The 13,777-nt window shown below is 36.5% G+C and overlaps 1 long non-coding RNA gene across 1 annotated transcript; it reads right to left on the bottom strand.

The window, feature by feature from the left end:
* Nucleotides 1–438: 438 nt before the first annotated feature.
* On the bottom strand, nucleotides 439–992 carry LOC142224310 (uncharacterized). Its single transcript, XR_012719115.1, has 3 exons — nucleotides 924–992; nucleotides 719–794; nucleotides 439–624 (listed from the first exon to the last, which is right to left on the bottom strand). It is a non-coding gene; the product is annotated as an uncharacterized LOC142224310 (long non-coding RNA).
* Between the last annotated feature and the right edge of the window lie 12,785 nt (nucleotides 993–13,777).

The raw sequence follows: 13,777 nt of genomic DNA, 5'->3' as shown, positions 1-13,777 counted from the left end.
ACAGAAATTTCGACTGGCGATTCCAAATCGATATAGTCAACAAATAGATCTCTGTCACACTGAAAAAACAATGAACCCTTTTCCATTGCAAAATGAACTAAACTGTAGTAATATTGACCATGATTTAGCCCTTAAGATTTTTTTCAACTTGTCTAGTTTATAATTTTCTTAAATTTTAGTTCATCTATAACATTGTAGTTTAGTTCATTTTTACAACACCATAAGATTTATATACCCCTACCAAGTTAAAAAGTCAGTATTATTTTGGTTTACTTGCTTATTCTGTGGGAAACCCGATAATAAAAATTGGTTAACAGTCTCTTTAAAATGTCGACGACTAAACTATTTTTAAATCAATCATTCCACAGTACAGAGAAATTAAATAATTAAAGGAACAACAAACCGTTTTACTATTATGAAAATTTTCATACATTAAAATTAAACTTTCTTTAAGCAAAAGTACTTTATTATAAAAACTTATGATGAAAGTTCTTAATACAATGTTTTTTGTGAATAAAAATTATGACCACGTGGAACAGAGAGTAGTTCATTTGAACCCGCTGTTTGGACATTTTGACTTATCCTTTTTTTTATTCATCGTAGGTAGTTTTTTCACATATCTTGCTGGAAAAAATGGAAACAATAATGAACATTGTTAAAAATTAACACCATGTAATGAAATATAATTTTTAATTCTTCATTTTAGCTTGTAACTTACCATATTTGGGGCATTTTATCAAATGGTGTAAAGAATTCAACTTTTCTTTGGAAAACGTATCTCATAAAATTTGTACCTGAAACAATTAGAGAAATAATGAAGTATTCTAAATAAACTCATAAAAATGTGTTGTTATCGATGTGAAGGATATAATAAAATAAATATTCTAGTTGAAAGAAAGCCAAAGTTTTAATATAAAACTTACCAATTCTCTATTAAATTGTACGCTGAGGGGAAATATAAAAAGTTGTCCAAATTTATTTGGGTTACTCTGAAATTAAATATTAAATAAAATTATTAAATAAGTTTTCAAAAAATCTAATGAAAAAAATAATAATATGCATACAAAAACCAAATATTCTTGATAACCCTAGACAGTCATCATTCGTCAAAATGACGACACGTAATTTCATTTTCGATTTAAAATGCATTTTAGTCATTGGTAAATGGTGAATTTAAGTTATACTAATTTGACCGTTTTATGAATTTTTGTTTTATACTACTTAAAACCAAATTGAATAAGAAAATAAACTCAAGTTTGGTTCACTTTTTCGCTCACGATGAAAATTTTAGCGTCTTGAAATGAGCCGTAGTCAAAATGACGAAGTCTGACGTTAATGTACAAAAAATAAGGATGACTATTAAATTACAGGCAAAGGAGTACTAAAAATTTGTCCAAATGTTTAAGGCGTTATTCTGAAATTAAATATTTGTTTTTACATTTAAAATATTACATCATCATAAAGGCAAAACTTCTCTCAGGTTGTACCGTTGCTACTTGGACCTGTTTTTCATTGTTCTTCTCACTTAATAATTTCTTTAAAATAAAGCAGTCTTTGTTAATATGCCCCTTTTTGGCACAGTGGTGTCTTTTAAGATTGGATTTGTAGTTGTTTTAACAGTTTTGAATTTGTTTTTGTAGTTATTAATTCTAAATTTATTTTCATTTTGCACATGGTTGCACACAGCCTGCAATACCTTTGTGCTTGTGTCCTGTCCGGCGTGATCTAGTAATCGATACTATGGCGGTTATAACACCGTCGTAAGATGGAGGGTGCGTTAATAACAAGTGCGAAACTTTGTCCATTTCATCAATTTTCGCACCAGAACAGAACAGTATTGTAGTTTTTCTCCTTTTAATTATTTTATTTAATTTTCTTTGTTCACCGTCACGCGTCTTGTCATTTTTGGTTTTAGAAAAGAAGTAAGGAAAAACGCGTCCATGGCAAAAATACCTCCTATATTATGATATTCACTAAGATGCATGCCATTACCTCTATCCTGCTCTAACCAATATATTGATTTGATCCTTTGTTCTTTTGCATGTCACAAATTTGCATAAACACAAGTATATGATGAAATGTAAAATAACTATTGCATCATCCAAGGCATATCAATAGGGGTAAAGTCACGAGCCAACGTATGTACCCCCCATGATATTAATAATGTCAAACTAAAATGGCAGATAGCCTTTTGTGTACGTATAGTGTTGTTGAACGCATATATTAAGGAGCAAGTAGTTGAAAAGATAACATCAACACTGTTGGATACTAACAATGATTCTCCATGTAACAAAGAACGTGCTGGACACGCATCACAGACCAATAATGCTAAGTGGTAATGCTGGAGAAACATCAAAAAGAAATCAACCACCCAAGTTGGCAACTTGGTTAAACAGGAACCTCAAGACAACGATTTGGAAAATACAATGGCACTTATCGATGGACGAACCACAGATGGAACAGAACAAACTGCAACTCCGTCTAGACTTAATATTCTTCCAATTCAAATATACAAGAGCAACCTTCATTGGAAAGTAGTTTTGTCAAAAAGGAACCGCTGGACACCGCAATACCAAATGTGGCGGAACATTCTGGTAATTCAGAGCAAATTGTAACTCCACCAAGACCTAAGTGGTGGTGCATCACCATCTTCTGAAAATGATACAGTTGGTGATCATTACAATACATTGGTCAATAATATAGATAATTCCCGATCGAATACACAAGCCCAATCTTCTTTTGCAAGTGGTGTGGTCAAAGCGTAGTCATTCACGGTCACCACATGCTAGACGACATAGAAATCGGTCACAATCGGTCCCAACAAGAAAACGCTCAGCGACACCAGAGCAAAGGAAACAAATCTAATGCGATGTCTTGAAATAGGCGATATAACTGAAATACCTTCGACATCTAAAAGGCATCAATCTGACGTGGCTGTGAGCAATGAGAGTCATACTGCAAAAGAGTTACCTTTGCCTGTGCCAGACATTGAAATTCATGATCAACCGGTTTATGGTAAGTGATGTATATTGGTGGGCAGCTCCATGTATGTTTTATTTTTAATATTTTACATTTCCAGAGGGTTTACAACCGCATTTGCCAGAAATTAGGAATGACTGTTGGGCAAGGCAAAAAAAGATCGAGGTATATATTTTTTTGTCTTTGTCTGAATGAGAATTTAAAATAACTTCTAATTTTTATGCAGCAATAGATGGTACATGGTGTTAGTATATGGTCTCTAACAACCATGCAAAAATTAGTCCATATCGGCCCTTAATTATATGTATATAGCCTCATATAAACCGATCCCCCGATTTGGCTTGCGGAGTCTCTAAGAGAAGCATCATCCGATCCGGCTGAAATTTGGTACATGATGTTAGTATACACCATCTAACAACCTTATAAAAATTGGTTAAAAGAAAAAAATTGGTAAAAGTAAAACATAACTCTCAGTTTATTTTCAAAATTGTATATCAATAAAATACATTAACCTAACGTTAAAATATAGTGGCAGTAAACTGCAATCCTTTTATCTGTTATTTTCAATTCAGCAACGTTCAGACGTTCATTTTCTGCATTTCTAATTGCCTATATTTTTTGGGGGATTTAGCCAATAAAATAAATTTATTATATGCATTATATGTTGTGGGCGCCCATTACCTGAATAGTTTGTAAATGCTCTACAACCTTGTACAGGACATTCTTTCCCGGGCCGTATAATTTACACAATTCATTGTTTTGTACTATATCGCAGAGAATTACACTGTGACGCAATTTTCAACTTTTTGGCTCCAAACAAAAAATCACTTATCCCTGTGATAATAGTTCGAGCTGTAGTCGAAAAACGAAAAAAAATCGGCGAAACCATGGTAATTTTTTTTTGGCCTTTTTGGGGTTTTGAGCATGAACATGAAATTTTTCCGACATAATATATTCATCACTTTTGTTGGCCGAGTCAAGTGATGTATCTTTGCTGAAGATTTCAGAACAGAATTCACAGCAGTTTTCGAGCTATGACCATGCGAAAATTGCAAAAATGTGCCCAAAATCGAATTTGGCGAATAAAAAATAGAGGCTCATAAAAAACCAATCTAGCAAAATCCAGAAACTACTTTTGTCCTCTCATCGAGTACTTTCAGCTAGGATAAGTGATTTTTTGTTTGGATTTTTTGTGTTGCACTGTGTTATCAATACTTTGGATGAAACTCCGATTACGCTAAATTTGTTATCAAGAAAAGCTTTAATGCAGCTGCGTAGTAATTTGATTGTGGGTTCTTTACATAATTGCGTCAGTTTAAGACCACTTTTCAATAGTAAAGCACGCAACCGACACCAACGATCGTAATTAACTTATGGTGTTTTCTTTTCTGAAAAAAGTGCTTTGCCGTCATTTTGTCTGTACAGAATGCGCATTTTTAAAATGTTACCAGCAACCTAAAAAATGCTATCATTTCAGCGGGCAGAAAAGAATTCAAAGAAGGAAACAGGGCAATCGCAGCACTCTCGTTTGTTGGCAGTGCTGAAAATGCCCGTAATTTGCCTCTATGCGTGGCACTATTTTCACAACAGAATTCGAAGCCTTTTCGCACTTTTGCCTGTTTTTTTAGAAAAGAACCTAAAAAGTACATTTTCCGGCCAAAATGCAAAAAAAGTGCGCATTTTTCATAAGAAAAGAAAACGCCATTAGATTATCAAATTTTCTTCCCTCTGCGTTTATAATTCTAGTTATATAATTGAGGACAGAGTTAAACCGTGCAGACTCTCTATCCTGGGCTTCTGCATAGAAGCGACACATTAGAAATCCAATGGTAATATTTTGTTGAAGACAAAACATGGAATTTGTTGAAGGTTTCCTTTCAGATTTTGTTTTATCTGGAATAGGAGAATATTTGTCATTGTATTCCTAAGGAATATATAATAGCAATAATTACCGTCATCGGATATGATGTTTCCAAAAAAATGAATGTGGGTTGAATGTGTGGGTCATTGCACATCGTAAGTAGGAAGATACAATCTGGGGAGTCTTCTTTCGATTGTGTTACTGCATAGACGTACTACACGGAAGATCACAATTCATTCTTTTTTTCAATTCTGTTTTTCTAAACTTTTGTTGGTAGGTTAGGTTAGGTTAAAGTGGCAGCCCGATTAAGATTCAGGCTCACTTAGACTATTCAGTCCATTGTGATACCACATTAACTAAAAGTACCTATTACTTATGGACATTTCTAGTTTTAACCGCTGAACCTTCCTGATTATTATTCTTTGTTGAACCAACCAGATTGTTCCAAAAACATTAGCAGACTGCTTAAGTTAACGTTTTCCAGATCCGCCAGTAATCTGAAGCTATATGCTCCTAAAAGTTGCTTGCGCTTTACACAAAATGCAGGACACTCACACAAGAGGTGTTTAATTGATTCCTTTTCCTCCGCATCATGACAGCTCATACAATAGTCATTATACTTCGCGCCTATAGTTTTTGCAAAATCGCCTATCAGGCAGCGACCCGTTATAGCAGATATCAGGAGTGATATCTGACGTCTCGAGAACACTAGCATATCTAGTGTGCGGTTTAAGTTTAAATGGGGCCATATTTGCTTGGTGTCGTTACAGCCCTTGCAATTCTCCCATCGAACATTTGCCTTCATAACAGCATTCTCACGCAGCATGAGCTTGCAAGTAGCCAGGGGCATACCAACAGATTCTAGTTCCCCTGGAATATGTAAAGTAGTTCCTAGCCTTGCCAACTCATCCGCTTCGCAGTTCCCCGGTATGTTCCTATGGCCAGGCACCCATATTAGGTGAATATTGTACTGCTCAGCCATCTCGTTGAGAGATTTGTGGCAGTCTATGGCCGTTTTCGAGTTAAGGAACACAGAGTCCAAGGATTTTATTGCAGGTTGACTGTCTGAGTATATATTAATGCCAATATTTGTTGGAACATTACTTCTCAGCCAATTCACCACCTCTCTTATTGCCAATATTTCAGCCTGAAAAACACTACAGTGATTAGGTAATCTTTTCGCTGTTCGAAGTTCCAGATCTTTAGAATATACTCCGAACCCCACTTGTCCATTCAATTTAGAGCCATCAGTATAGAAATCTATATATCTTTTATTCCCCGGGTAAACCACGCCTCACTGTTGGGAATTAGAGTTTCAAACTGTATGTCGAACAGTGGTTTTGCCAGGGTGTAATCCAGTACGTTAGGCGCATCTGGCATTACTTTGAGGACCGAACTATGACCGTACATTTTTTCCGACCACAGCGATAGCTCGCGCAACCGCACAGCCGTTGTTGCAGCTGACTGTTTGGCCAAAATGTCTAAAGGCAATAGATGTAGCATGACATTAAGGGAGTCTGTTCCTGTCTTACTAAATGCGCCTGAGATACATAAGCTCGCCATACGCTGAACTTTATCTAAACAAGTCGGTTTCTGAAGTGCCGGCCACCAGACTACAACACCAAATATCATTATAGGTCTTACTACTGCCGTGTATAGCCAATGCACAATTTTTGGTTTTAGTCCCCACTTTTCCCCTATTGCCTTTTTGCACGAGTACAAAGCTACCGTTGCTTTTCTCTCTCTCTCTTCAATATTAAGCCTAAAATTCAGCTTCCTGTCCAAAATAACGCCAAGATATTTTGCACACTCACCAAATTTCAGCACCCCCTAAGGAAATGGGCCTAACTGTGGGAGTTTTGCGATCTTTGCAGTACATGACTAGTTCTGTCGTTGCTGGATTTACACCAAGACCATTATCTTTCGCCCATTTCTCAGTCATCCGGAGAGCTCTCTGTATAATATCTCTGATTGTGGATGGGAATTTTCCCCTGACTGTGATACCACAGTTCACCACTGTGGTATCACAATGGACTGAATAGTCTAAGTGAGCCTGATACATCGGGCTGCCACATAACCTAACCTAACCTAACCTAGCGCCACATCATCTGCGTATGCCACCACTTTTATCCCTTCTTTTTCTAGGGAAACCAGAAGGTTGTTTATAGCAACATTCCCAAGAAGAGGTGATAGAACTCCTCCTTGGGGAGTGCCTCTGTTCACATACCTTTGTATGTTTGCTTGCCCTAGTGTGGCTGAAATACGTCTCTTCATTAGAAGTTCCTCTAATAGCCTAAGTATACATGGATCAACATTCAGAGTTGTCAGTCAATTTAATATCGAGCTCGGATGGACATTATTGAACGCCCCTTCGATGTCTGGAAACGCCACGATTGTGTATTCTTTGACAGATAGTGAGCTTTCAATAAAGCTGACTAGTTCATGCAATGCGGTCTCAGTAGACCTGCCCTTCGAGTATGCATGCTGTCGTTTCGAGAGCAAACTTGAATCCACGCTAGTTCTAAGATACATGTCTATCATCCTCTCCAGGGTCTTAAGTAGGAATGAGGATAATCTGATTGGTCGGAAATCCTTCGCACTCGAGTGAGAGGCTTTTCCTGCTTTAGGTATGAAGACGACTTTTATTTTCCTCCACTTTTCTAGAATATATACTAAGTTTACACATCGTTTATATATCACCGTCAACCAGGGGATAATTCTTTCAGCCACTGCTTGTAATTCCGCCGGAGTAATTCCATCAGGTCCGGGGGATTTGAATGGTCCAAAGCTATTTAAAGCCCTTTTTATTCTAGATTTCGACACAATTTCCTCGATAGGAAATGACCGCTGAGCCTCTGTTACACCACCAGAACATGGTTCATCCGTCTGATTTCCAGGGAAGTACGAGTCCAATAGTACCTCCAACGTCTCCACACTGGACGTTGTCCAATTTCCCTCCGATGTTTTAATGAAACCTGGAGCAGTGTTAGTGGATGCTAGTACCTTCCGTAGTCTGGAAGCCTCGGACGTATTCTCAATACTGCTACAGTAATCATCCCAAGAGTTTTGTTGAGACCTTTTCAGTTCTCGTTTATATGCTCTCAGATTCATCTTGTAAGTGTCCCAATCCTCCGGAGCTCTTGTGGACTTTGCTTTGTTAAAGAGCTTCCTGCAGGATTTCCTCATATTTCTTAACTCCGTAGTCCACCATGGCGGCCGAGTTTTACCCCTTGGCTTCCCTTTAGGCAAGCAACTTTCAGTGACATGTTGAAGGCCTTAGTAATCCGCTCCACTGCGTGTTCGATATCTTGCACAGTGCTCATATTTGTCTCTGGCATTTCCGGTATCATCAAATTGAACGATTCCCTATACCTATTCCAATCAGCTTTCCTAACATTTGGCGGAAATATGGTCTTTGACGTACGAACAGCCAATCTGAAACTGATGTAGCGATGATCTGAGAAGCTATGTTCCTTCAAAACTTGCCACTCAGATATCTTATCATTCAGTTCCGGAGAGGTCAATGTGACGTCCAAAACCTCTTGCCTGTTTCTGGTGACGAAGGTTGGTGCATCTCCCTTATTGCAAACTACCAGGTTAGTACGCAAAATAAACTCTATTAGCGAATCTCCAATTGCATTAGTATCACTACTTCCCCAAATACTATGATGTGCATTTGCATCGCATCCCATAATGAGTTTTGTCTTTGTTTTTAGTGACTCCTCAACTAAGGTCCTAACGACACAGGGTGGCATCTCCCTATCATGTCCCATGTAGACCGAAGATACCCAATATTTGCATTTGGATATCTCTAGACTGGCTACGACAGTGTCTGCATTGCTCAATGAAGGAAGCAGAAACAAGTATAGTTCGTTTTTAGCCATTATACATGCTCGATTTATATCGTTACCGGTATTATGCAAAAGTTTGAAACCCGGAGTGCTTAATTCACAGATCTTGTTCGTATATATGTATGGTTCCTGAATAAGAACTATATCTATGTCTCCTTTCATCGGGAGAACTTTTAAGGCAGCACAAGCGGCCTTACAATGGTGAAGATTTAACGCTTCAATTGAGTCATCAAGGGCTTCCTCTTCACAGATCTCGGTGACTCTCGCAACAATCCGCGGTTCAGCTTTGGTGAGGTTTGAGCCTGTAGAAAATTCCCGCATATGATTTTCGCCATAGTCTGCAGTCTCCTTCGGCTTCGCTAGGAGATGTTTTCACTGCTGATTCTACCGGAGGCTTGTCCGTTTCGGAATACTTTGGTTGATCGCTTTTGTATACCTTCATATGGATATCATGAAAGCCATAACTTACGCGTCCTTGGGTCTGGGCTAGATGTGGCAGCGACTCTATGATTTATATAAACACCGCATGTCGTCTTGGTCCATCCAGCTCATTCAAACGACCAACCTTCCAATAGGCGGTTGGAAGATCTGGGTTACATTCTTTTAGTCTCTCTAGTATTGACTCAGGATCAGGAGGGTTTGCCGGTATCCATGCATGTGCTCTAGGTTTATTATGTCTTTTTTATCGACTAACTCCAAAGCGGCTCCTTCCCAAACTTCACCAATTAGCATCAATGCAGCTTTAAAGCAATCCATAGACCTCTGGTCCGCAAAAGCTATTAACTTATATCGTCCTTGATACCATCCAGCATCTTGCCGTCGAGGACTTGGTCCAGGAAACTTTGTTCGCACCTCTGAGTAGACACCAGACATCGCGTTCTCAATTTCCCCCCAGTTTTGCCTTGGAATCATACCGTCCAATGCTCCTTTATTAATAATAGCCATCACAAAGCTGTCTTTAGCAACTGAGGCAAACGATCTTTGATCCCGTTTAGAGGATGACAGCTCATCCGGTGATCGTTCCTTTTTCCAGCTTCTAGAATTCATTGAGCCCATTTTAAGGAATCGCTTTGCTTAGCCGACAACGTGCTTGGGTCGACTGATCCTAATTTCTTTAGGATAAACAAAGCATTTCTTCGTTCCTTGAATCTCTTTCGAGAGGGATTGCCTCCTTTTGATGTCGTCACCTTAGAAAAGGTTCGACTTGCCAAAGTGTCACCGCCAGTCGACCCGTCTACAGGTCGACTAATTGGGCCCGACTCTTGGTCGCTGCCCAAATTTATAACTTCAGTCGTTACCCGTCCACTGGGCCCGGAAGTTAGCAACCCAGTGGATGACATTGAATTTCGCTGCATGGTGGTTTATTATTTCCACCACACGTGAAATTCGTAATAAGTACTTATTACGATGAAACACTCCGCTATTAGAAAACACGTCCGTTCAGTTCGACGGTTGAAAATAAGAACTTTTGTTGGTACACGATTTTTTATTTATAACAACAAAATTTCGCTCTCAACAAACTCTAGTGACAAAACGAACACTCGTGCTCAAAATACGAGCACCAACAATGTAGACCCAAAAATAAACATCTCCGAAACGAAACGAAAACGTCGCATAGTCACTATGGATTTACCAGCAGCCAAGCTGCACAAAAACAATTATTACGCAGTGCTAGACACTGAAAACGATTCTCAGTGTGATCTAGCGGTGTTAAAACACTTCGAAAATCATGTGCAAGAAAATAAGCACAAAGAAAAAATATCAACAATGCGAATTTAACAACAAGCAATGCCCACAGGGCTAACTCAACCTCCTCAAGTCAACAAATGAACAACTCCTCTCAGCAAGTGTATAACGAGAGCAATAATAACAATTCAATAATCAATGTGAAAGCAACTAAAAAAGTGTCACCCATGGTTAGGTTAAAGTGGCAGCCCGATTAAGATGCAGGCTCACTTACACACAAAAAATTATCACCAAAATTTTTTCAATTAAACACTTAATTGAATTTGGAAACGGATTCAATTAATATGTTAATTGATTCAATTAATTATTTAATCAAATCCGAATAAAAACCAATTAAAAAAATTATTGATATTTGTTACGTTTCCAATTAAAATATTAATTGATTCAATCAATTTGTTAATCAATTCGGAAATAATTTTCAATTACAAACGTGATTGAAATTTTTTCCGTTTCCAATTACACATGTGATTGATCCAATCACCTTTGTGATTGAAACTGAATAATTTTGAGCAATGTAAAGAGCGAAAAGAGAACAAGAGAATGGGTATTTATTCAACAATGTATGATGGAGAGATAAGTCTGTGGAAGTAACTCGTAACGAACGGTTGGGTTTTTGTTTTTCGCGTAAATTGAAAAACATGATTGGCGGCATTCTGTCTGCTGCATTCAAAATGTGTGCATAAATATTTTGAACGCAACAACAAATCATAGCAAAGGGTTGAAATAAATAAAGTGTGCAACAACAAACGGACACGTGGTAAAGGTTTGAAAAAAATATATGACAGAACGCATTTGAAATTACCTGTGTTTGTGTTTTGTGGTATTGTAAAAATGGAAAACAATCTACGTTTATTGAAGGTAAGAAATTGTGAAATGTGAATACCGTTTTCAATTGAAGCCTGTTTACATTAAACGGACTAAAATAAATTTGTTAAGAGCTTGATAACTTTTTAAAAAAAAAAAACGCATAAAATTTGCAAAATCTCATCGGTTCTTTATTTGAAACGTTAGATTGGTCCATGACATTTACTTTTTGAAGATAATTTCATTTAAATGTTGACCGCGGCTGCGTCTTAGGTGGTCCATTCGGAAAGTCCAATTTTGGGCAACTTTTTCGAGCATTTCGGCCGGAATAGCCCGAATTTCTTCGGAAATGTTGTCTTCCAAAGCTGGAATAGTTGCTGGCTTATTTCTGTAGACTTTAGACTTGACGTAGCCCCACAAAAAATAGTCTAAAGGCGTCAAATCGCATGATCTTGGTGGCCAACTTACCGGTCCATTTCTTGAGATGAATTGTTCTCCGAAGTTTTCCCTTAAAATGGCCATAGAATCGCGAGCTGTGTGGCATGTAGCGCCATCTTGTTGAAACCACATGTCAACCAAGTTCAGTTCTTCCATTTTTGGCAACAAAAAGTTTGTTAGCATCGAACGATAGCGATCGCCATTCACCGTAACGTTGCGTCCAACAGCATCTTTGAAAAAATACGGTCCAATGATTCCACCAGCGTACAAACCACACCAAACAGTGCATTTTTCGGGATGCATGGGCAGTTCTTGAACGGCTTCTGGTTGCTCTTCACTCCAAATGCGGCAATTTTGCTTATTTACGTAGCCATTCAACCAGAAATTGTGGCAGATCGTAAGTCTATTCATGATGAAATGTCAAAGCATACTGAGCATCTTTCTCTTTGACACCATGTCTGAAATCCCACGTGATCTGTCAAATACTAATGCATGAAAATCCTAACCTCAAAAGAATCACCCTTTAATATATTTTTTATTCATTTCTTTTAGTGGCCAATTTTATTTCGTGAAATTGACCAATCAATCCCATCAACTCCATCATTTTATTAAATATATAATAATATGTTTGCAATAAAAAAGTGGGTACCGTATTGATCTTTTAAAATTATAAACTTTTTTCACTCCTAGTTTTCTTAAAACCAAGAGCGGTATGGGTTTGTTGGAAGATTCACCTTGAAGTTGCGAAGTAGCGTTGGCATTAAATTGCATTTTTGTTTTACCTGCCTTTTTCAGTTTGAACCCAAGTAGAGAGCAGTATATCTGGTATATAAACTAATGAGCTGAATTATGTAATGGTAAAAAAGTTATTTCTTTTGGATTTGAAAATATGAAAAATATCCGATAATAATAAATATATGTATTTTCCATTTAGATTTTTTTCTATTTCCAGAATTTGCAAAGTATCATCAATATAATACCAAATATTACATTGCTTTCCCATTATTTTTGTCTTTGATTGGTCCAAATTTTAATAGATGATTTTAATGTGTGGAAATTTTGGAAAGGAATTGTTACTAAAATTAAATTACCGAGCTCCATAATACACCTTTTTATGCTAAAAGACTACAACTGCAAAAGAAGATTATAAATCTGCAACCTGGAACTAAGAATTGAACTTGATATTCTATGCAGGTAATGTTTAACAAAATCAAGTCTTAATTGAACAAAATTAAATTCAAATTATTCTGTTTACTTTCAGAAAAACTAATTTAGCTTACAGGCTGCTGATTTATTGGAAATCTAGGCGCATCTACATATTAGAAGGAACATGCTAACATGGTTATTATTATAAGGAAGATAATGATTTATATAATTTATTTTTTTCACCCTATAGTTGTTATTGATAGTAGTTGTATTTGTAAGTTATGTTAGAACAAAACACAAATGACAAGAACCAAATTTATTTGTCTATTGCATAATTCAAAAAATAATAAAATATTAAATATGTTTTATAAGAAACACATATTTTCTTTTATTTCAAAAGAAAAAAACTAAATACGATTTTGGGGTCGCAATATATACATTTTTTGATCGAAATTTATAGCCAATTTCAATTAATTATTTAATTGAATGAATCAAATAGTTGATTGATTTTGGTCGCGAAATTAATTAAAATTTTAATTGATTCAATTAAAACTGTGATTGAATTTTATGTTAAAAATCAATCACGTTTTTAATTGATTCAATCACACAATTAATTGATTCCGTGACAAAAGTCAATTAAATTTTTAATTAAAAATCGTGTTGGTTTTCAATCAAAATGGGTGATTGATACTATCATTTTCGTGATTGAAGACATTTCAATTAAAAAAATGATTGAATCCGCGATTTTCGTGATTGAAATCAAAATTTTTTTTTTTGTGTGTAGACTATTCAGTCCATTGTGATAAAACCCACCCATAAATATAGTGGACATTGAAACAAAAAAAATAATAGACTTCATAGAAAATGGTTTGAAAATTAAAGAATTCAAAATAAAAGAACTCAGAAATAAAAAATCTTTATTTATGAACTCAATGCAAGATTTTTTACGTGT

The sequence above is a fragment of the Haematobia irritans genome, chromosome 2 (genome assembly GCF_050003625.1).
Source record: "Haematobia irritans isolate KBUSLIRL chromosome 2, ASM5000362v1, whole genome shotgun sequence".
Classification (NCBI taxonomy): domain Eukaryota; kingdom Metazoa; phylum Arthropoda; class Insecta; order Diptera; family Muscidae; genus Haematobia; species Haematobia irritans.
Note: the sequence above shows the minus strand (reverse complement) of the source record. Positions and strands in the feature narration are given on the sequence as shown.